This window comes from Notothenia rossii (assembly GCF_949606895.1).
Source record: "Notothenia rossii genome assembly, chromosome: 2".
NCBI lineage: Eukaryota > Metazoa > Chordata > Actinopteri > Perciformes > Nototheniidae > Notothenia > Notothenia rossii.
In genome coordinates this window covers 27020372-27046373 of record NC_136904.1, presented here as the reverse complement: position 1 = coordinate 27046373, position 26002 = coordinate 27020372, and the positions used below count along the sequence as shown (strand labels likewise).

Below are 26002 nucleotides of genomic sequence, written 5' to 3'. Positions count from 1 at the left end.
GGTTCGCAACCGAGTGTGAAGCGGCTGGGATGAGGATCAGCACCTCCAAATCTGAGGCCATGGTTCTCAGCAGGAAACCGATGGACTGTCCACTCCAAGTAGGGAATGAGTCCTTACCCCAAGTGAAGGAGTTCAAGTATCTCGGGGTCTTGTTCTCGAGTGAGGGAACAACGGAGCGTGAGATGGGTCGGAGAATCGGAGCAGCGGGAGCGGTACTGCAGTCTCTTTACCGCACCGTTGTGACGAAAAGGGAGCTGAGCCAGAAGGCAAAGCTCTCTGTCTACCGGGCCATTTTCGTTCCTACCCTCACCTATGGTCATGAAGGATGGGTCATGACCGAAAGAACGAGATCGCGGGTACAAGCGGCCCAGATGGGTTTTCTCCGCAGGGTGGCTGGTGTCTCCCTTAGGGATAAGGTGAGAAGTTCGGTCATCCGGGAGGGACTCGGAGTTGAACCGCTCCTCCTTCGCGTCGAAAGGAGCCAGTTGAGGTGGTTCGGGCACCTAGTTAGGATGCCACCTGGGCGCCTCCCTAGGGAGGTGTTCCAGGCACGTCCAGCTGGGAAGAGACCAAGGGGAAGACCTAGAACCAGATGGAGGGATTATATCTCTTCTCTGGCCTGGGAGCGCCTTGGGATCCCCCAGTCAGAGCTGGTTGATGTGGCCAGGGAAAAGAAAGTTTGGGGCTCTCTGCTGGAACTGCTACCTCTGCGACCCGACCACGGATAAGCGGGAGAAGATGGATGGATGGATGGATGGATAACTACATAAAATAGTGTTATTAGAACGTTGAACAGCTTAACATAGATGTAGGGTATAAAACCAGCCAATACAAATAATTGGACCCTACATGGATTATACTAACCATTCAGTAAAGAACAGCAGCCGTCACAACCAGTTTCCGGGGTTTCCATGAAAGCAGAGACGGTTTTCAACCTCTCATTAAGAATCTTTGATGAAAGCTAAGTTTGGTTTTAGCTAATCTATTTATCATTTTACACAAGAGGGTTACAAAACGAAAATAAATCTGTAGCCCCTTCATGCTACACACACATAGCTACCAGTTGATGTGAGCAAATGTATTGTCACTATGTAATCTGTTGCAACACGTCAGCTAGCTGGGCTTATTTGAATCCTAAATCACAGGTTACCTACTCTAGCCACATCAAAACCCCAGAACATGAACCTGATTGAGGCTTTGAACCGATGAACACTTTTTATTTTCCTCCCTACTCTGAGATCGTGAGGCTTTTCATGCTTTCTCATGGACCTGTAACAGCTAGCCCTGATGCTCACTCTCCCTGAAGGTAGATCTTTGTTTGAAACTGTGGGGAATTAATTGGATATCGTTCATGTTATCCAAAAAAACGTAATAGTACATCATTAAAACGCTTTACACTGTATCAAGACTGTCAAGTTGTCAAAGTTAGCCAGTAACTACAGCTTTGTTTGTCACTTACCTTCATAATTGTCGACGTAACTGGATGTGTATACATCTTGAACTCCTTTTCTCTTTTGCTCCTCGAGGCTGAGCCTGTCGCTTGTACCAGCTGATGTACATCACTGATGTTAACGTTCGGTAGGTCTTGGAGACATGGAGTGTAAAATAGTGCCTATATAATATCAATACGCTATCGCTCTCGCTATCTATTGCTATCTATACGCTATCTATCGCTCTTCCCTCTACCGCTCTACCATAGACCTGGGTTGCGTTCAAATAGTGCATTTAGCTTAGGAACCTTCCTAACCGAGTGAAATTACCCGGAAGTCCCTCAGTGGCAGCCATGATAAGTGCCGTTCTAATTCTCTAGAATGATAGGAAAGGAGGTTTCAAACTTCTTTTATAACCTCCTTTAGCTTAGGAACCACTGGACCTTCCTAACCGAAAGGAGAGGAGAAAATGCTGCCCCACAATGCCTTGCAGCCGCAGCATTTGACGTCACACAACAGTCGGCCGTTCACGGACACAAACGATTATGAAAGAGAAATTATATCATGAAAGTTACGGTGCTTATTAAGCATTTTAAAAACGTATGTGGTAAGTTGCCAAAGTGCTTTGTTTTGAACGTTCATCAGTATTATAATCAAAAAGAGAAATATGAACGTTATTTTTTACTGAAATGATCAGATAAAGTCAACATTTTCACAGAGCTGTGTGGGGTTTGTTCAACTTTTAAAAGATGTTTGAATGGTGATATACACAGTGATAGGTGTTAAAGACTAATGTTTATAATAAATACATTTGTATTGATTTTAAGATATTTTCATAGTTCATACAATCATACGTATTGGGATCATTTGTATTAATGTGGACCGGAGGGAAAGGGTGACGAGCATAAGTTTCACTTTCATTTTTTATTTCAATTCCAATTTTGGTCATGAAGAATATGTTTCTCTGTTGTCCACGATCATAAAGCATAGAACAACAGCATCAGAGCACGGTGCAGAGTCTCTAGATGAGTCCGTCGTTCTTATTAAACATCCATGTTGTACTCCGTTGTATAGAAAACTGTAGTTTCCATAGTTTCCCCACAGCAGCAGACGCACACAATGAAGTCCGCTGGCGCATCATAAACACGTCGGATAGTGAAAGTGCATTCGGATTTTCTAAAGTACCGCAGTCTCTTCTCCTAAGTCCTTTTGAATCCTCCTATCCCTTAACCCCGTGACGTTTCACTCAGAGGTCAAGGAATAGGAGATAGGGTTAGAACTTAGGAGCTGATTTTCAAACTATCCGAACGCAACCCGGAAGTTTACAACCGCACACTCAATGAACCGGAAGTTGATAGACGCCATCTTGTGCAACTAGCCTATATCAGTGTCTCGAAAACACATGTTGGCGACTGAAAGACATCCAGTGTTTGGTCTTTTCCGGAAGCATCCTACAGTGTCTCAACTGAAAGAGGACCACAAACAAACACAAAATATAATACCATTTTGAGATTTGGGGATATTTATCTCCCGTTCTTTCACTTTTTCTGACATTTTCAACACCAAACATGTCGTTAATGTCTCTGTTTAGTGAACTACAGCAATCTGAAAGCCTGTACATTATTTATATCATACTTTATCAGTAGAGAAATGCAGGAAATGACTTTTTTAATGCAGTATTTTCTGATATATCGCGCAACACAAAGATATTTCGCTCTGTGCAAACCTTTGACTCTAATATGTCATCAACATGAAACAAGAATATGAACCTGGCTTTATCCAATGTTCACAAAAGAGTTGTACATCCTAACACATCCTTCATCTATTCTACACTGTCTAGAGGACAAGAAACACATTAAAAATATAAGAAAATGTGGAGACTTTGGGATATTTATCTCCCATTCTTTTACTTTTCGGGCATTTTACAGACCAGACATGTCGTTGATGTCACTGTTTACCAAACTACCACTTTTTCTGAAAAATGCACAAAATTATACAATATATGTGAAATACATGGTTTATACATGTAATTACTCGGGTTCCATTTCTTCTTATTACCTAATTTGGGCGAGCACATTTGCCGCACGCAAACCTACCTCTTTTGGATTTGGAAAGGTTGGCATGTATGCTACTGTACTTCTAAAATAAAGACATTGGAGGATCTCAGTGTCCTTGTACTATAGGTTTGTAAAAGGAAAGGCAGCCACTGATGTAGGGGCAAGGTTATGCAAAGCATTGTAAATTATTAAAAGCACTTACTTAAAGGTGGGGTAGGTCATTTTGAAGAAACCAGCTCGAGTGCGCTAGAATTTGAAAATACACAACCTGAAAAAATCTGCCACTTCCTGACAGAGCCCCTCCTCCAACACACACGACGAACCATAGATATCTATGCGACGAACGCGCACATGACCAATGAGGGCACGAGATAAGTTTGTGCACAGATGGAAGGCTGACAGGCAGGTAGGCCATCCAGTTATTTTAGCCAGGCCGGCTGAAATGATAGGTCGTGCTTTTTACAGAACTACGGCTTCCACAGATGACATTTCTTTTTGGATTTTTTGTCAAAGCACTTCAGATATTCATTGCTATCGGGATGTTAAGAGCATTCCATGGAATATAACCAAAAGTGTATCTTGAGCCGGTTTCTCAAACTTACCTACCCCACCTTTAAGAGCATTCCATGGAATATAACAAGAAAAAAAAGTGTTTCTGAAATAAATGACATACCCCACCTTTAAAATACTTAATAAAATCTGAAAGACACAGGTAACCAATGCAGTGATGCAAGCACAGTGGAAATGTGAACCCTTTATTCTGTGTTTATTAAGCATTCTGAATTAATTGCAATTTCTTTAGAGATAGTTTAGTATACTGTCCCCTCCAAATCTATTGGAAAAGCAAGGCCAATTGCTTTATTTTAGCTGTACACTGAAAACAATTAGGTTTGACATCAAAAGATGAATATGAGTCAATAGGTCAGCATTTCAGCTTTTAATTCAGGTATTTACATCTAGATCTGATAAACAACTGAGAAGATAACACCTTTTGTACCCATTTTTCAAGTGAGCAAAAGTATAGGAAAAGAGACTTCAAATAGTGTGAAAAGTGAATAATTATTTAAGTATTTAGTTGCAAATCCTTTGCTTGCAATCACTGCATCAAGCCTGTGACCCATTGACATCACCAGACTTTTGTATTCTTCTTTTGTGATGCTTTTCCAGGCTTTCACCGGATCCTCTTTCAGTTGTTTGTTTCGGGTGGTTTCTCCCTTCTGTCTCCTCTTTAGCAGGTAAAATGCACACTCAAAAGGGTTTAAGTCTGGAGATTGACTTGGCCAGTCAAAAACCTTCCACTTCTTTTCCCTGATAAACTCCTTGGTTGTTTTGGTATTGTGTTTTGGGTCGTTGTCTTGCTGCATGATGAAGGATCTCCCAATCAGTTTGCTTGCATCTCTCTTTAAATTAGCAGACAACATGTTTCTGTAGACTTCTGAGTCCATTTTGCTGCTGCCATCATGTGTTTCATCGTCAATGAAGATCAACGAGCCAGTCCAGAAGAAGCCATGCAAGCCCATGACTTTACCTCCACCATTTTTCACAGATGAGCTTGTGTGTTTGGGTCCTGAGCAGATCCTTTCTTTTACCACACGTTAGCCTTTCCATCACTTTGGTAAAGGTTGATCTTTGTCTCATCTCTCCATAAAAATGTGGCCCAGAACTTTTGAGCCTCGTCTCTGTACTTTTTGGTAAATTCAAATCTGGCCTTCCTATTCTTAATGCTAATGAGTGGTTTGCATCTTCTGCAGTAGCGTGGCGTGGGGAAAAAATTAGGGGAAGCCAATAATACGTCCTTTCTTTTGGGTCGGGGGTGTGGTGGTCAATGTAATAACGTAACCAGATGAGTGATTACAGCACCCGGTATCATTTTACACACATTTGTATCATACAGATGCAGGACTTACACACGCCTGTTATCTAACCGACCAGTCCGCACACACTCTCCAGCCGAAACTCTAATAAGCATTCATTCACAAACTAAATCAGGAGACGTTTTACGTCCGATTCGCTCCTTTGTTCCTCGCTGTACACAGCTCCAGTTTGGGCATTGGCCTGTCATCAGATTTTATTTGTTGTTGCTGCTGTAGCGGAAGTTTAGTACAATTATTTTTGATTAAATACTCAAAATCTCCACCGTCCATAATTGCACTTGCTTCAGTTGCTTGCTACTTTCTAAAGGCGGTGAGAGTGGTGCAGTGGCGCCATCTATCTTCTATCGATTAGATTTATGATTAGAAAATTATAAAAGTAGGTAGACATTATTATCCGACTGAACAAAACGTGCATTTATCTAACAGGTTCGTTTTCCACTGACCTTATTTTGATCTATTTTCCAAAACCCTGTGGAGAAATCCCATTGCTTTTTTGTCGAGAGAAACCAAACCGAGCGCAGCTTACTTCCGGGTTTTAGAACGCGTCACTGCACCACTCAGTTGATGCGATTTGATTGGATTGTGAGGCAGGGGAAGCCAGCCGCCTCTGGCTTCCCTTGGCATGGCCCTGACCAATCACAGGTTGGCAGGGGCATGACGTGAGCCTCATCTGATTGGTCAATCCCTCCATTTTTTTCACCAAGGGAAGCCAATTTCGGCTAGCCTCCTCTCGCAACTGAGAGTGCAATCTATTGTTTCACCATAACATCTAGAGGGGCGCTGTTTCACTCTTTGTAAAATACTCAATGAGAATGGGGGAGAGACGGGCCGGCAGCAACACAGAACAAAGAATTTCCGAAACTAAACAAAGTGTTTTTATTTATTTATTAAAATTATAATTACAATCCGAAAAAACAGAGGAAGCCTGGCTTCCCTTGGCCTCCAGGAGAAAACGCCACTGATCTTCTGGTGTAACCTCAATCTGCTAACGGTGGATTGTGATACCTTCACTCCTGCCCTCTGGAGGTTGTTGGTGATGTTTCTTTACAGTTCTCACAATGTTTCCGTCATCAACTGCTGATGTTTTCCTTGGTCTACCAGTTTGAAGTATGATGCTCAGTACACCAGTGGTTTATTTCTTCTTAAGGATATTCTAAATGGTTGTACTGGCTCCGCTTCCATCTTCTCTCAGTTTCAAAATTGCTTGATTTTCTTCCACAGGCAGCTTTCTGGTCTTCATGTTGGTTACACCGTTTTAACTAAAAATGCAGTCTGCACAGTCAAAACCCAAAGCTAAAAATGAAAGTAGACATGCAGTGCTATTTATTGTTTGAATAATCAATGTAGCAGGGCACATGGGCAACAAAAAACACCTATCAATAACATGTTCCTATACTTTTGCTCACTTGAAGAATGGGTGGGTTTGAACAAAAGGTGCTATCTTCTCAGTTGTTTAACAGATCTAGATGTAAATACCTGGAATTAAAAGCTGAAACACTGACCTTTTGTCTCATATTCATCTTTTGATGTCCAACCTAATTGTTTTCAGTGTACAGCCAAAATAAAGCAATTGGCCTTGCTGTTCCAATAGTTTTGGAGGGGACTATATTGTGTGTATGAGTAGTCCATACATGAAGGTGTACATATACAGTACTTGTGTTGCAAGCCTTATACAGTCAAGGAAGAATGACAAATAGGTGTTGTGCCATAAAATAATGGATATGTGCTCTGTTAATACACTTAGTCAGACCTTTGATCAGGACTGAGTGGGCGTGTACACACTGAGTTTGATTGAAAAATCTCTCTCTTGTCTGTGCACATGTTTCATTGTTATTGGTAATAAGTTAAAATCCCATAGTAGCTTATTACTTTTTATAATGAAGCCCGTTGACTTTTCACAGTAAAGAAAACACAACGTTATAATTTTATTGTTTTTTTCATTTTAACTTCGCTATTCTGGTCTCTATTGCAAAAGAGATCTCATTCTTAATGCATTTACTAATTAAATAAAGATTAGGCCATAGCTAATGCTATATTGAAATATATGGGATTTTTTTTATTTAAAAAAACCCACTGTAGTTAAACATAATTGTTTTGCAAATATTGCAATTATTGTTTTAATTATTTTGAGGGCCACCTATGTAAATTGGATTGGGGAAAGAAATAGTGGTGAAGACTAACAAATGTTCTTGTAAATGAGTTAACGTACCACAAGAGGGCAGTGTTTGTTAGGAAGAGATGATATGGCCATGTTGACATCTAGAAAATATCTGTTGTTGATGTATGATTGTATTGTGTATTAAATTACATTAGAATCACCTCACAAAAAGCCTCAGGGCAAGACTGAAGCACATGTTTAAAGACAATAATACAAGTATTACATCTTTAGCTATGTTTATATTCCCCTGCTAAGAGAAATTAAACACATTCAGTTATCTTCAGATGATCATTAAACTCTTACATCTTTAAAACAAATGCATTATTCAATGATTTAATGTGAACACATGGTTTTCGTGGCTCAGTGATGGTAGGGAGGAATATTTGCTGTAGAATAATCAGGCTCTTCCACTTTTCTCCACATGGCAGCACTTTGTGCCTGTGGTAACCCTCATCTTAAGTGCTCACACACGGGTGCATATTTCATTAAATCTTTCTCATAATGTTACTTAGTTGTCAGTTGTAATGAACTCGTCTCACACCAGCAGAAGCCTAAAGAATAAAACCGAATACCTTTGATTAGAGTGGAGGTTTTCCTCCATTGGAGCTTGAAGCAATTTGGCAGCTTTCCTGGGCAGCTAAAATGTTTTTACAAGCAGAAATGAGGCAGGTGTGCTTATTTATACTGTGTTAAATGTAAACAGAAGCTGCACTGTCAAGACTTACTTATACTATGGAAGCACAATAATCTTTCTGGTGTCAAAACAAGGACATAGACATGGGAAAATATTGCATTGATGTGGCAATTATAGACAGAAAAAGTGTCCAGACTGTTGGTCTGTTGGTACATATGATTTATATTCAAACATAATATGTTCCCCAGTGGGTTACATTAGAAATCACTTTTATTATGAGGTTTTTTCAAACAAGCGAGTTTAATATTGAGTCTTAATCTGGGGCTGATATTGAAACCTACTTTTGCACGCTAAGATATTCTGAGATCACTCAGATCATCATCTCTATTGTAAATGTTGTGTATGCACCCTTACACACCTCATACTATCTGGAGCTCCATGTTTATCCTGCTGTTTGGTACAATTAATCACCAACTCCTTAATTGCTCATTGACATAAAAGCCAATAATGGAAATGCGAGTAGATCGATTTAGCATCATTGACCTGCAGAGCTGCAAAAACAAACCCCAACTAATGAATTCAAATGTCAAACAGTGCAGTTCACATGTTCAAACATGCTACTAGTCACTAGTGCTACTAGTTTAAAGGAAAGTTACACCAACCCTTTCAGTTAAAAGATAAATGATTTTGATTTACCAACATCCGGGAGTCTGTGTCATATTATGTGGATCAATTTCAAGATTGTCAAGATTTCAACACATGTCCTTAGAAAAAAACCCTTATATTTATTGCCGTTCTGAATATGAACATAATGCCAACTGAATTCAAACATTTTTCTAAGCAAATAGTTGAATCTGTTTGAAATCAACTATATGTTTAACAGCATATTTAATTGGCATATAAAACAGCTAACCCAGGAAAAAACTGTTCAAATGCAACAAAAGAGTTTAACAAGATTTAGATCTTAATTTCCATTTCCTTTCCTTTTTCCTTTTTGGACTTCACAGGGTCAAGGGTGTACACCTTGAATGTCAATTATTTACAACAGAACAACCAACACTACAACACTTAAAACTAATATAAATTTCAATGAATTGTTAATAACCTTTTCCCCTACCGAGTGATATATGCAAAAATGATACACCCATGTTGGTTGGATGATCGCTTTAGCAACACACAAGGACAAGTTTCAAGCAACGTGATATCTCATTGTTTGAGAAGTAGTATTGATATGCACATGACATACACTAATGGGTTCACACATAACGTTGGGGAGTTATAGCGCAACATTTTTTAAGCCATGTTAGTGGCATTGCTCTGTGTGGCGATACACCACTTCTGTACGGACTGAAATATCTCTGTAACTGTTGAATCGATTGACTTTCGTGGTCCTCAGGGCCCAGGAGTTCAAAACCTTTAATCTCAATCAGATCCGATCAGATTTTGAAATCCCATTTTTTGTTATCCAGGATCAGACAAGTCGGCCAAATATTGTCCCTGGAGTTCAAAGCAATTCAGGATAGGATCACCCTGATCCAGATTACGATTTTTCAAGATAACTAGATCCTGAATATCAGTGCTTTAATCCTACCGATCGCCATCTAGTGGATATGAAAAATAATACAAGGAAGACAAGAGACCACATTGCATAGACATCTATAATGTCTAATTCAATTTTTTTTATTTGAAAGGTGATGACAGATGATGGACTTTTTCTTTGTTGAAGATATTTTTACTTTAATCTAAATTACCTTTTTGATTGACAATCTTTGCTGTTACACTTTTATGAGCATCAACATTTATGCCATCAACATTTGGTTGAAAAACAAATAGGCCACCACAAACGTGAGCAAAAATGGGAAAAATAAAATGTATTTCCCATGAAGGCTAAAAAGTGTGTATTATTTCAGTTAACAAACGTTGCCATCTTATTTAAATTGAAACATATTTAAAAATAAATTGTACAGTACATTTTGCTCTGGTAATCCACTGGAAATCCACCCTGGTGGGATCAGGGTAATCCAGTTTTTTGGGATCAAACTGATCCCAATCCTGTGTTGTCGGTTTGAACTACCCGTTTTGAAGATTTGATCCAGATTAAAGCTTTGATTGGATTTCCTGATCTGATCGGATATTAAAGTCATCCTAATCCTGTTTTTTGGTTTTGAACTCCCCAAAATCCAAATCTGATCTGATCAGATAGGGATTAAAAGTTTTGAACTCCTGGGCCCAGAGGATAAAGCCGTTTGCACAATCTGAGTTTTCCTTTAGTAACATCAGCAGGTCTAGTTTTCAACATCTGTTTGATAAATTAGCACAAACATCTGGTATTTTACATGGCCCATTTCCAGTGGATTACCAGAGCAAAATGTACTGTACAATTTATTTTAAAATATGTTTCAATTTAAATAAGATGGCAACGTTTGTTAAAGCCCCTGGCACATGAAATTGACACCCGATGGACACACGATTAAGGAAATGTTCAAATTCGGCTCTGATCGTAACAACATTGGGCCATTCGTGAGGGCCTCTTAAGCAATCGTATGACCGCCGGTGGAGTTTCTCAGGCTCCGGCAGCAACTTCGTGAGCGGCAACTTCGTAAGGCACTCGTGAGGGCATCTTGTCAAATCGTGAGGGCATCTTGTTATCATCTGTGCCATCGGGCCTCACTCTGATCGGGGCGAATGCCCGATGGCACAGATGATAACAAGATACTCTCACGATTGCGTTACGAAGGGCAACATTGACACACAAATTCAACACGAAAATGAACCTTCGCAAGCTCCTTCAGGCAATTTTTTGGCATGCCAAAGATTTTGCCACCGCTCACGAAGTTGCTGCCGGAGCCTGAGAAACTCCATCTGCGGTCATACGATGGCTTAAGATGCCCTCACGAATGTCCCGATGTTGTTACGATCAGAGCTGAATTTGAACTTTTCCTTTATCGTGTGTCCATCAGGTTGTTTTATTGCACAACAAAATCATGTACACATATTATGTAAATAACCCAATTTGTGTTCTGTGAAACTGAAAAGGATATAATATATTATTTTGAAGGCGAGTTGAAAGGAAGGTGTTGTTGCTATGGAAACAACATTGCGGAGAAAACTTAATATCTTCTACATATAAAGACGGATAAAGTAAAGAACAAAGTCTGAAAATATCAGTACAGTATCATAGTACTTTAACATAATCGTTGTTGTTACTTTCATTGCAGTTGTATGTCTTAAATGTAATGTAAATGTTGCCTTTGTGTGTGGTTCGGGGCCATCTTCGTGCGAAATTCACAATTCCATATTCGTGTGTCCATCGGGTGTCAATTTCTGAAATAATACAACATTTTTAGCCTTCATGGGAAATACATTTTTTTTTTCTCATATTTGCTCACGTTTGTGGTGGCCTATTTTGTTTTCAGAAAAGATTGTCAATCACAAATGTAATTTAGATTAAAGAAAAGATCATCAGCAGGTGCGAGGGGCTCTGGGGGATCATCGATGTCAGAGAGGGGGACTCTGCGATGGACAGCGATATTGTGTCGCACAATATAAGCCAGTCTTATTTGGCATGCTCCTTGGGATTCCACTCTCAGATAGTTGAGGCATGCAAAACGCCTCTTCAGTACTCCATTCAAGCACTCAATGGCACACCTTGTTCTTCCATGGGCGTTGTTGTAGCGCATCTGTGAGGGAGTGTTTGCCGTGGGAAAAGGTGTCATCACCCATGGTAGGAGTGGGAAGGCACTGTCGGCTAATATAACTCCATCCGGCCTGTTGGTTTGGAATTCAGAGAACAACCGGTTCTCTCTGAAGATACGTCCATCGTGGACTGACCCAGGCCATAGTCACAACACAGTTGGTGATGGCAAGGTCAGCATCTCACACAAGTTGCACATTGATGCTGTGCCTCCCTTTCCTGTTGACATATTCCCACTCCCTCTGATGAGGTGCTTGAATATGTACATGGGTGCAGTCGATCACCCCAATGGTGTTGGGCATGTTTCCCCGAAGAAAAAAATTCTGCTTCACTTTGACAATCTGGCCATCAGTGGGAAAAGTCACAAAGTGATCCAGTAGGCGAGCCAGTGCTCAGAATCAGCTGTCACCACTTCACCCACTGTTGTCCTGTGGACTCCCATGCTGTCAGCTATGACCTCATAGAATGTTCCACATGCGTAAAAGCGCAGGGCAATGAGGACCTGTTCCTCGACAGTCAGAGCATGACTCCGCAAGGTTCTGCACTGCAGTTGCAGTGGCGAGCCGTCAGGGCCCTCTAGGCCCTCTTTTAGGGCCTAAGATATTCTAAAAAATAATATTTGAAAACATTAAAAAAACAATATTTTTTTGTTGTTACATTTTTCATTAGTTTTACCAAAATAACTTGATTTAATTGTATTTAAAATAACATTTCCAAAGAAATAAATCCTTCGAATCTGCCTGTTCAGTTTCTGTTGGAATGTGAAGGGTTAAATGCCGTCTCTGCGAGTTAAGGGAGGGCTTGTTGGTCCCTCTCTACATTCACAGAGGGCCAACTATAGTAACTCAATGAGAGTAATGTCAAATGACAGTACAATCGACCAATCATATCTTCCCTCTAAATGGGCGGGCTTTATTTTCGCGGACTTTATGACAAGTTTCGCCCGCTGTGAGGTGTGGTGCAGTGACGCGTCGTAAAAACCCGGAAGTAAGCCGCGCTCGGATTCCCTCGACAGAAAGCAATGGGATTTCTCCATAGGATTTTGGAAAATAGCTCGAAATAAGGTCTGTGGAAAACGAACCTGTTAGATAAATGCACGTTTTGTTCAGCCGGATAATATCCACATGTCTACCCTACTTTTATTATTTTCGAATCATAAATCTAATCAATAGATTTATGATCGATAGATTTATGATGGATAGATTTATGATTAGCATAAGTTTGTTCATGATGGCTCACTTCAGTGATGACATTGTTGTAAAATTATTAACCGAGTCATTTTCAAGATTGAGTTACAATGATAAACTGGAGGGACAAAGGATCAGCTGAATGACCCGCAAGTGCTTCATCCAAAAGGACAGGAGGATGGACTTTGTGTTTAAATAGCAACTTGCAGGTTAGAGACACCAGTGAATAAATGTGTAGGAAAATGATGAATACACTAGATTTTCCCAACAATATACAGAAATATACACTACAGTGACATCTGGCGTCGTTTTAGTAAGACATTTTCACTTCCGCATAAAAAAGCCTCCGTGTGTGACGTAACATGGGAGAGAGCGGCCGGTCTAACAAATGAATAAACATGGCTCACAGTGGTCACTGAAAATGTGTTTCAGGGGCGGAGCTTCAGGGGGGGCTGTAGGGGCAGGGCTCCCCGGGCCCGGAACCCAATGGGGGCCCGTCGCCGAGGCAGCAGGCTCCGCCCCCGAGATATTCGCCGGCGGGCCCTGCTGCCTCGCGCCACTGAGTGCACTGACGTTCGTGGTCATATTAGGTATAAAGCATTGTAGCCTATAATATGAGTTGAACTTGTGCTGCTATTTTCACACTCACATTTAACATTAAAACATGAAAAATTGCAAGTGAATCCCTTCTATTTTCTCCAAATGTATTTTTGGTAAAATCGTCATCAACAGCCATCCATCAACATCATACGTAAATGAACGTCAACATCATCATCAATCACTTGTCATTCAACAGAGCACTACCTAAGCATGAGCAGTTATAAACACAAAAGTGGAGCTACAAAACGCAAAGAAAAAGATAAAAAGGACCAATGAAAAGCCAAATTGTCCAAGCTAGATGGATATTTTTTTCGCCCTACTCCTCCTCCTGCGGGAGATGAACCTGAAGTTGTTGCCACTGCCAGCCATGTTTCATCCCCGAGCCCCAGCCCGCCAACAACGTTAGTGAGGGTTAGCCAGATTTACAGGTAGGCTACAATCACGGACACACAGCAAGAAAATGTGAGTTTGTGATAAATATTGATATTGTGGTGATTGACATTATTCACCCACGGAACTATGGGTTGGGGTATTGTTCCGCACGGACATTAGTGAGTTGACCGGACTTCCTGTTTCCCCCGGTCTTACCTTCCCGGGCTAAAAGCTGTTTACATGTTGTTCTGATGTTAAATAAAAGTCTAGCTTGTACCTTCGATACCCCGCCTCCGACTCCCGTCTCTCGGCACTACATTGGTGACCCCGACATAAGTCTCGTAGAAGGATCCGAGACTGAACCGAGCATGGCAAATAACGCCGTTTTTTTTCAAACTGCCGGAGTTTTGGGATACATCTGCGGCTGCATGGTTCGCACAGGCGGAGGCTCAGTTCGCCCTACGCGGAGTAACTGATGACGCATCACGCTATTTCCACGTCGTTTCGGCACTGGGAAGCTCCACTGCGACCCGGACGGTGGGCTTTATTACATCTCCCCCTGCCCAGGATAAATATGCAGCGTTCAAGGCTTTCCTGCTAAAGACTTTCGAGCTGTCTCGGTCGGAACGGGCCCGACGCCTGCTCGCTATTCATAGCCTGGGAGAAAGCAAGCCTTCTGACCACATGGAAATGATGCTCAACCTGCTAGGTACGGAAGAACCCAATTTTTTGTTCATAGAACTGTTTCTTCGGCACATGCCGCCGCATGTTCAGACAGCGCTCGCTAACACGGCTATTACTGAGCCACGCGCTTTAGCCGAAGAAGCTGACCGGTTCTTCCTGGCCACCCAGCGTTTTACCCCTGAGGTGCTGGCCCCGACACGCAGCGGCTCCTTCCCTGGTAGAGGCATGCCACCTAGCAGAAGCTCCAGGGCCGACGTCAGCGACTCCAGCCCTGGCCTGTGTCAGTACCATGCACGCTATGGGGCGAAAGCGAGGATGTGCCGTCCCCCCTGCACCTACAAGGAAACGGGAAACGCCAAGGCCTGCGCTCGGTAGTGGCCGCGAGCGTGGGCACATCCAACCGGCTCCTGTTCATCAGGGACACCCTCTCTGGTCGCAGACTCCTTTGTGACACAGGAGCCCAGCGGAGCGTCCTGCCGGCTACGGTGGAGGACGCCGCCGGTAGGGGCCACGGCCCACCTTTGACGTCCGCTAACGACACCCCTATCCACACCTATGGCACAAAGACAGTGGACCTGTGTTTCGAGGGTCAGCGGTTTAAGTGGGATTTCATCACGGCTGACATCTCCTTCTCCCTCCTTGGCGCAGACTTCCTGTGCGCTCACGGACTGCTGGTGGACGTCAAGAACAACCACCTGGTGGACGCACTGACGTTTGCCTCGTTCGCATGTACCCGCGGCGAGGCGTCATTCAGCGGGCTCTCCAGCTCACTCTCACAGGGTGACAAGTTCCAGCACCTTCTCAGTGAGTTTCCCGACTTGACGCAGCCCACCTTTTCAGCTGCCACTACCAAACACAGGGTAGAGCACCACATTGACACTGAAGGCCCCCCAGTCTATGCTAGGGCCCGGCGGCTCAACCCTGACATGCTGTCGGTCGCCAAGTCGGAGTTCGACAGCATGGAGCGTCTGGGCATCATCCGCCGCTCGGACAGCCCTTGGGCTTCGCCGCTCCACATGGTCCCTAAATCAGCCGGTGGCTGGCGACCGTGTGGTGACTACCGCCGCCTTAACGACGCCACTACGCCAGACCGCTACCCGGTCCCTCACATCCAGGACTTCTCTTCACACCTGGCGGGCAAGCTGGTTTTCTCCAAGGTGGATCTGGTGCGGGGCTACCATCAGGTTCCGGTGCACCCCTCAGACGTCCCCAAAACTGCGGTGATTACGCCGTTCGGGCTTTTCGAGTTCTTGCGTATGCCGTTTGGACTTAAGAACGCAGCTCAGTCCTTTCAGCGGCTGATGGATTCGGCGCTCAGAGACATGCCATTCATTTTCGTCTATTTAGACGACATCCTTGTCGCCAGCTCCTCCTCTGAAGAGCACCAGGCACATCTCCGTGTCCTTTTTGCGAGGCTCAGCCAACACGGCCTGATTATCAACCCGGCAAAGTGTCAGTTCGGGTTGTCCTCCATCCACTTCCTCGGGCATCTCATCAGCAAAGATGGAGCCGCCCCCCTCCCATCGAAAGTGGAGGCCGTGTCCGCCTTTCCACGACCGTCTACAGCTCGGGCGCTCCGAGAGTTCCTCGGGACAAGCGATGCTAATATGAGTGGCTTGCAAGCAAGAATAGCCGAGAATGAGCCCCTTGCCCACTATGTTCATTGCGCTGCTCATAATCTCAACCTAGCTCTCAACGACTCTGTTAAAAATGTCCCTGGAGTGAAGCAGTTCTATGACACTGTAGAGACGCTCTACAACATTTTTGGTCACAGTATCAAACGATGGGCATTGTGAATGCGTGAGTTAATGACGCCAGAGAGCAGAACTATCACATTAAAACGCTTATGTCCCACTCGCTGGTCATCTCGCCATGATGCGCTTGTTGCGTTAAGGCACAGATATGGAGACATTATAAAAGCCCTCGTCAAAATATCCCTTACCAGTGACAAAAAGGATGAGCGCAATGAAGCAAGTGCACTCAAGAATGCCATAGGCAAATTTAGCTTTCTATTTTTGGTCAACATGCAGACCAAGATTTTGGAAAGCATAAATTGTGCTTCACATTTACTGCAAGCAGAAGACGCGGATATTCTCAAAGCATCTACTCTACTGCAAAATGCCATCAGTGTTTTGGTGGAGTATAGGGGACAATTTGATGAGGCGAAGTCCGCCACTCTTGCCCTGGCTACTAAATGGGGAAGTCAAACACAGTTTGAAACAACCAGGGCCAGGAAAGTTAAGAGACACTTTGATGAACTTTCTGAAGACAGCCGCCTCACTGACGCAGAGAGCAACTTTCGGGTGACCGTTTTCAATGCATGTCTCGATATAATCATCCAGCAACTGTCCCAAAGATTCACCATCTTAAATGCAACTGTGAACATGTTTGAGGCAATTCACCCCATCACACTACTACAAGCAAAGGATGAGGATTTACACCAAGCTTCCCAGCGGCTTAGAGAGCACTACAGTCGGGACATCGCCGCCAGGTTCCCTGGCCAGCTGCTTTCTTTCAGAACCTGTTTCAGGGACCAAATACAAAAACTAAAATCTGTCGCGGATCTGGTAAAAATGCTCATTGTTTACAACCCAGCAGTAACATCTACATTCAGTGAGGTTTGCACAGCCTTCATCTTATTTCTGACTCTTCCTGTCACCGTGGCAACCGCCGAGCGCTCTTTCTCCAAATTAAAACTCATCAAAAACTATTTGAGGAGCACGATGGGACAGGAGAGACTGAGTGGACTGGCCTTGCTGTCCATCGAAAGTGACCGAGCCAAGAAATTGGACATACAGCGGATTGTGGACGAGTTCGCGGAGCGCAAGGCTCGCCGAGTGCCCTTCAAGTAGTGGTGAGTACACTTCAAATTTAATTTGTACAGTAGTCTACTTGTACGTGAATGTATGGGCCGCCATGCCAATTTTACACTGCTGTGCTTTCATGGTGGCGGCTGGCTGTCCATGGTGAATGGTGTGTCAGAAATGTAGTCATTTTATTAGGCTATGTTTTCGTTGTCCTTGTGGTTTGTTGGACTTTATGTCATGTTATATCATTATTATCTCTGATATATATTTCGTTTCTATACCCTTTGCAGAAACGAAATCTTAAATATTACACCTTTTCTTTAGTTACTTTTCTTTCAAACATTGTTTTAAATTGTAATCTTACTTATTGAGCGACTTTTTACGCACGAGCGTCAGATTACCACCCCGGACTCCCGATATTTTTGTCAAGCTTTATTGGGTTTAAAGGGCCCGGTCATATGGCCCCGCCCCCCGGCCCGGGTCTGATATGTGCCGCCAGTGGTTCTGATATCTGTTCTTCAGAGAAAATTCAATTAAAATCCTTTATTTATCCAGGTGAAATCCCATTGAGATCATTAATCTCTTTTTCAAGGGAGACATGCAGAGCCAAGGCCATTGAGTGAGTTAGAGAAAATAAATTATCAATTTTCTTTAGAAAAATAATAAAGTATACAAGGGTTACATCAAGCATGAAGCCTTCTTTACAATTAGACATACAGAAACACACATGTTTACTGAAGATACAAGGAGATATTTATTTTATACAAAGCTGAATATACATTTTATGATTGTGACCTGACTGAGAAGCCAACGTTTTTAAAGTATTTTTGCAACCCAAGGCATAACTGTATAGTCATACAGAAAGTCATGGCCACTGATTTCCGCTTTTTAAATCTCCACCTCAAATAATTCTGCACATAAACCAACCGTGTGTAAAGTATCCAAATGCAATATCAGAGATGTTTTATTATAAATAATATATACATTAACATTGAGGCAAGTTACTGCATGTAGCTCAAACCCTACATAAGTAAAATTGCTAACACATGTCTCTTCTTTCTTTTCAAGTTCAGTCAAAGCATAACAATATTTTATAACTGAACCTGACTCAATTTCAACACTAAACATAACACTTTCTTAAGAGATTGTGTGATGGCCTATTTCACATACAATTTGTAATAAAGATATGGGTCTGTAAAGTCCTTTGCCCTAAATAAACTTGAGCAAGGTGAAATTGGAAATAAGGCATATAAATGGACGAACAAAAGAACTGAGTAATGCATCTGGCCAGTAAATACATTTTTCATCGGTGAAGAAAACAAACGGGTAACAAAAAAACTGGCCATAAATAAAAATCCTCTCAATAATAATCTTGGTCGTTCAGCTAGACCGGGTTGTGGTCAGGAGCCGAGATTTGGTCTGCCAGTCTGTCTCTCCGGCCCTGTCCATCTCGCTCCCCCTTCACAGGACGATGTGGAGACCTCTCTACCCCCTGCTGCTGCTGCTCCTCCTCCTCCTCCTCCTCCTCCTCCTCCTCCTCCTCCTCCAACAGTTCAGTCATGTCCGCAGTAATGCTGAGATTGTGCAGTACACAGCAGGCAGTTACCACAGCAGGGACAAAGGTGTGGTTAACCTCCAAGGCCTTCGACAGGAGGCACCTCCATCGCCCCTTCAGTATCCCAAAAGCGCGCTCAATGATGCTGCGCGCTTTGGCATGGCAGCCGTTGAAGCGGCTCTGTACCCTCCCCTGTAGTGGCTCCCGATACGGGGTTACGACCGTTATGGGGTGTACAATGCACGGATAGCCACCATCTCCCACAATAAAGTACCCTGGTGGAGGGTACAGAGCCTCTTTGTATAAGGTACTGTTTTTTAGGACACGGGTGTCGTGCACTGAGCCCGGAAATCCTACGAATGTTTGTAGGAATTTACCCTTCCTATCACATACAGCCTGCAGCTGTATGGAAGGAAAGAGCTTCCGATTTATGTAATCCTGGCCACTGGGTCCGGGTGGGGTCTTTATTCTAATGTGGCACCCATCAATGGCACCCACACATGAACTAAAAGCCGGGCTATCGGCCAACTGCTGGAAGCCCTGCCCGACCTCCTCCAGCTCTGGACCAGCAAGCAGCCTGATCACAGACTGCCTGAGAGCAGCGATGTCCTCCACTCCCTGGTGGACCAGTCTGTGGACCGTGGAGAGGGGTACCTGAAAGGCCCGGGACACCACACTGTATGACAAACCGTGTGCCAGCCAGTACAAAGTTGTCAATACAGTCATGTGGTGTCCCCAGGCCTGTCTCATCTCAGGCCCCAAACACCGCATCAAGGCCTCCAGGGAGTCTCGGCTCATCCTGAAGTCCTTCAGCAGGCACCCATCTCCGAAGTACAGCTCCAGCACCGGGACACTGCTGTTCAAACTTTTGTATGAGTGTGGGTGTTGAACCTGCAGGAAAAATAAAATGTACAGGTCAATACCTTTATCCATTAAACTAAACTGCACATACATATTCTGTCATAACAAATTAATCCATTGTTGTATTCCAATGAAAAAAGCCAGCTATTTTTCAACTATTTAAAACAATTGTAATCGAACACTCAAATACCTCAAGATGAAGCAGGATGGCTTTGCGCATTCTCGCTTTCCAGCGCTGGGATCTGCGTCTCTCCTGATTCCTGTTGTTGGTCAGAAGTTTTTGCCACTGCCGTAAGGCACATGCTAAAGCGGGTTTCATGACTCAATTTGATTCATGTGGTCACTGAATACGTTTTTTGTTGTTGAGATTTAAATCACAGGTGTGCCTGAACCTTAGCCTGTCAGGTCCCTCATGATTCGTTAATTACTTGGATTAGAAATTCGTTGCAGGTGTTTTGTGAAAGAGGTGTGAGTTGATGATTTATCATGTCATTTAGCCTACTAGTTTAAAAAAGGTTAACATAGCCTATAGCAGGGGTGGCCAACCCGCGGCTCTCGAGCCGCATGCGGCTCTTTGCCTAGTTTCATGGGGCTCTTCAGTTCATATCGAATTTTATATGTGTGAGTTTGGGGGAGAGACACTGACTCCTCTGACAGTTAAACCTGTAGTAGTTCTGTTAAGTATTGAATGCTGATAATTCTGACGTAATTTGGCCGGTCAAAGTTGTTTGGGCTCGGATGAAATTGCTCCGTTACTTTCGTCCGGTGTTACTTTCGTCCGGTGTTACTTTCGTCCCGGCTCTACGTGTGTATGTGTGGTGTCAGGTGTCAGTATGAGAGGATGACAGCGCGTCTAATTTTGATGTGGCCCAAGAGCCAATCACAATAATACCTGCAATGCAGTGATCACCTTTGAGGGGGGGAAAACCTAACGTTAATTAAACACTATCCAGTGTTTCCCCTACCATTGTCTTGGAGGGGCGCTGCGCTCCGCCAACGGAGTCCCGCCCCCCCCCCTGAAATTCAAGGTGTTTAAAAAATATATATATATAATTTTTTTTTAAATGTATATATAGCACCAAATTGCAAATAATCTATAACTACTGTCACTTTTCACATTGAACATGTGCTCTATTATTAAATAAACTAAACGCTTTCATTTTAAATTGTAAGTTTAGTGTTTTTGACCCTAAGAAACACTGATGCATTAATCAATAACAATAATCCACAGCTCCTCTTTCTGCTCCAGAGGATTTAAAAAATATATATCCCAATGCCACAAAAATGCATCAGTGACGTGGTTGAAATCATGGTTGCGTTCCAATAGTCCATTTAGCTTAGGAACCTTCCTAACCAAGTGAAATGACCCGGAAGTACGTCAGTGGCAGCCATTTTAAGTGCCGTTCCAATTCTCCAAATGAAAGGAAAGGAGGTTTCAAACTTCCTTTATAACCTCCTTTAGCTTAGGAAACACTGGACCTCCCTTACCGAAAGGAGAGGAGAAAATGCTGCCCCACAATGCCTTGCAGCCGCAGCATTTGCGTCACACAACAGTCGGCCGTTCACGGAAACAAACGATTATGACGGAGAAGTTATATCATGAAAGTTATACGGTGCTTATTAAGCATTTTAAAACGTATGTGGTAAGTTGCCAAAGTGCTTTGTTTTGAACGTTCATCAGTATTATAATCAAAAAGAGAAATATGAACGTTAGTTTTTACTGAAATGATCAAATAAAATCAAAATTTCACTGAGCTGTGTGGTGTTTGTTCAACTTTTAAAAGATGTTTGAATGGTGATGTACACAGTGATAAGTGTTAAGGACTAACGTTTATAATAAATACATTTGTATTGATTTTAAGATATTTTCATACAATCATACGTATTGGGATCATTTGTATTAATGTGGACCGGAGGGAGAGGGTGACGAGCATAAATTTCACTTTCCTTTTTTATTTCAATTACAACTTTGGTCATGAATGTTAAGTGTAAGTATTAATATGTCTGCATGTAACTGCAGTATAACTGTTCCGCAGTAAGAGGGCGCTATAGGCATAAGGAGGCGCAGCTATTGTAGCTGATGTCAGATATCAGATATAAGGGATTGTTCCCTCCCCTTCTATCTCTCTCTCTCTCTAGCTCTCATGGAGAGCAGGTCAAGTGGTGCAATGCACATATGAAAATAAACCACGCCAGTTAAGGCTAAAGAATATCTCGTCGTCATGACCAGTTGATTGCTATACATGTGACTCTGTCAACAGGTTATGGGCCCAGATCACGGAAGAGCGAAATAACGATAGCTAGTTAGCTGAAAAGTTTAGGCTAGTTTAGCGGCGGGAAAACCGCGGGACGCTAAAGCTAAGCTAACGGGCAGCTAAGCTAAGCTACAATCAAAAGATGGTGACCAGAGGCAGAAGCAAGTGGCCCACGTTTGACGGAAGGGCAGAAGAATACGAGCTCTGGGAAGAGCGGATGTTGTGCTGTATGCACGGAGTGGGGCTGAAAGAGACAATTTTGACGGGCCTCACGGGAGAAATAACGGAGGCCGCGCGAGCCATGGATACTAAGCTGAACGCCGACGCATACCTCGAGCTAGCACCACTCCTAGACAACACGAGCTTAGGGCTGATATTCCGGGACACAAAGGACAAAGGCCGAGAGAGTCTAAAAGTGTTAAGAGAACACTACATCGGCAGAGGTAGGCCCCGGATTGTATCCCTGTATATAACATTGACCGCGCTGAAGAAAGCTAACACAGAGACGGTGACTGAATACGTCATCAGGGCGGAGCAGATCATCACAGCGCTCAAAAGTGCAGGAGAAGCACCGAGCGATGGATTAATGATGGCGATGGTTATGAGGGGACTACCGGAGATATATTAAACCGTTCACACTGTTGGTGACGCACGGTTCAGCAGACATGTCGCTGGGGGAGTTCAAGGCCAAGTTGCGGAACTACGACGCCTCAGAAGACTCAGACCCGGTCGTCGAGGAGGCGGGAGAAAGGGTAATGAAGGCCCGGGCAGCGCCAAAGAAAAAGGCCGGACCCCCGACGGAGATGGCGTGTTGGCGATGTGGAGAAAAGGGTCACCGAAAAGATAATTGTACAAAAACTGTTTGGTGTAGTTTCTGTAAAACTTTGGGACACGCAGACAGAGTGTGTAGAAAGAAGCGCGAACAGAGTGCTCGGTACGCGCGCGTGCAAGATGGCGGCTGTGGACAAGATGGCGGCAGCGGTGGACGTGAGGCGAGTCGAGACGACGCCCGGAGAGCAGCTGGAAGAGAGGACTTCACCTTCGGGGCGCAGACAGCATACGCCAGCTGGTCAGCGCAGCAGCAGCAGGCCAAAAGGAAGGGACTGATCGTGGACACAGGTGCGTCGTCCCAATTATCAACGACAGGAACCGATTCAAGAACTTTGACAGCACCTTCGAGCCAGAGAGACACAGCATGGAGCTGGCAGACGGGAAGCGCACTTTCGGGTTGGCGCACGGGAGAGGAGACGCACAGGTATGCCTCATAGACAGTGAGGGGCGCCGGTGTACAGTGACGTTGAAGAACGCCCTCTACATACCCTCGTTCCCCCAAGAACTATTTTCTGTCAAATCTGCTACTGCAAATGGTGCCAAGGTGTTCTTCAATGAAGGTAACGATGTTCTTGTTGAGCCTGACGGTACGAGATTTAACATTGAGGTGTACAAGAGAATGTATTATCTACAAACAGAATGTAATGAAAAGGATGTGTGTAATGTCAGTCATGATATTCAGACATGGCATGAGATCATGGGTCATTGTAATTACGAGGATATACTGAAGCTGCAGGCGGTAACAGTAGGCATGCACATTAACGGTGAAAAGCATAGACCTAACAAAGAATGTGATGTGTGTATAAAGGGAAAGTTCACTCAAACAAGGAACAGAGGTCCCACAGAAAAAGTAAAGACACCACTTGAGCTAGTTAACACAGATCTAGCCGGTCCAGTAACTAATGAGTCCATAGGCTTTAAATATATGCAGTCTTTCACAGATGTGTGTACAGGGGCAGTGTTTGTTTACTTTCTCAAAGCAAAGAGTGACGCACTTCAGGCCACAGAGAAATTCCTTGCAGATGTAGCTCCGTATGGCAGCGTAAAATGCCTGAGATCCGACAACGGAACAGAGTTTACAAATAGAGAGTTTCAGTCACTGCTGAGAAGGAACAAGATCAGACACGAAACGTCCTGTCCTTACTCCGCGCACCAGAACGGGATAGCTGAGAGGGAAGGGCGCACTCTTTTCGAAATGGCTAGGTGTAAGCTAATAGACGGTAACTTACCTAAGAGTCTATGGCATTATGCGGTCCAAGAAGCAGCTTACACCAGAAATCGGTGTTTTAACAAGCACACGGGCACCACCCCATATACAGCACTGACAGGAAAAAGGTGTGATCTAGCCAGGATGCACAAGTTTGGGTCAGTGTGTTATGCTTACCAACAGGACAGAGGAAAACTCGAGTCCAGGTGTGAGAAAGGACTTTTTGTAGGGCATGACAAAGGCAGCCCCGCTTTTCTAGTCTATTATCCCGGTAAGGGGAAAGTGCAAAAGAACAGGTTAGTAAAGTTTGTCACAAAGACAACATGTGAGAATGAGACACAGACACAGGAGCCAGAGCTGGACTCCAGAGTAGGGTGTGAGGAAAGAGAGACGACACAGCCTAGTGTACTGAGCACAGACATGCAGACAGACGGTCAACAGCCACCGGAGGATGATGGCGAGAAGCACCCTAGGGTGGCGTCACGTGCCTCATGCAGTGGGAGATATCCCCCCCGGGAACATAAACCCCCAAAGTATCTGAAAGACTATGCCCGGAGAGAAAGTGACGAGGATGACAGTACACTTACAGCATAAATTACTGCTACAGAGTAGTGAGTGGTGTACCTCAGACCTCTAAAGAGGCCATGATATCCCCTGAATCAGGAAAATGGGAGAGAGCGATGGATGAGGAGATGAGGTCCCTGGAGGATAATCATACTTTTACTCTAACAAAATTACCCGAGGGTAGACAGACAGTGGGAGGCAAGTGGGTGTACTCAATCAAGGAGGGTATTGAAGGGCACGACAGGTACAAGGCCAGGTTTGTAGCTAAAGGCTACAGTCAGAGGGAAGGAATAGACTACGGTGAAACATTCTCCCCTACAGCTAATCTGACCAGTGTACGAGTAGTTATGCAGAAGGCAGCCGAAGACGACTTGATTTTACACCAGATGGATTTGAAGACAGCCTACCTGCAAGCACCCATTGATAGGGACATATATATGGAACAACCTGAAGGTTACGAGAAGAAAGGAGAGAAGCTAGTATGCAAGCTAGAAAAGTCCATTTACGGCCTGAAACAGTCTGGGCGAAATTGGAATGAGATGCTTCATACATGTCTAATTGAAGACCACTTCATACAGAACCCAGTATACCCCTGTGTTTACACAAAGGAGTCAAAAGAGTCAGGGAAAGTGATAATTGTGATTTGGGTGGATGATTTGATCATTGCAGCAGACAACACTAGAAACCTAGAGCAGGTATGCTCTCCACCAGATTCAAGATGAAGGACCTGGGCAGGTTAAAACATTTTCTAGGCATGGACTTCGAACAGTCTGCCAGTTGTGCAGAAATATCCCAGAAGAGATATGTGGAAAAGATCCTGAATCGTTTTGACATGCAGGAGTGTAGAACTAGGGAAACACCATGTGATCAAAGGCTAGAATACAATGAGGATGCACAAAAATGGACGGATGTAAAAATGTATAGAGAAGCTGTAGGCAGCCTCATTTATTTGACAACATGTACTCGCCCCCTGACCTATGTTTTGTAGTGAGTAAGTTATCACAGCATTTTGCTGATCCCACAGAAGAGCACTGGATTACAGCAAAACATGTTTCCCGTTATCTTAAAGGTACAGCAGATAAACAGCTTTGTTACAGAAAGAGCAGCGAGGGCTTATGGCTTCAAGCCTATAGTGACGCAGATTGGGCGGCAGACGCCACAGACAGAAGAAGTACCACAGGGTATTGTGTGAGTATGGGTACAGACAGCTCACTGGTTTCATGGAAAACAAA

The 26002-nt window shown here is 43.7% G+C and overlaps 1 pseudogene across 1 annotated transcript in view; it reads right to left on the bottom strand.

The window, feature by feature from the left end:
• Positions 1-26002, bottom strand: part of LOC307029569 (putative nuclease HARBI1) — a 32879-nt pseudogene that overhangs the window by 1375 nt on the left and 5502 nt on the right. Inside the window, exon 2 of the transcript in view lies at positions 11587-12386. The product of the transcript in view is annotated as a putative nuclease HARBI1 (transcript). The remainder of the gene's footprint in view (positions 1-11586; positions 12387-26002) is intronic.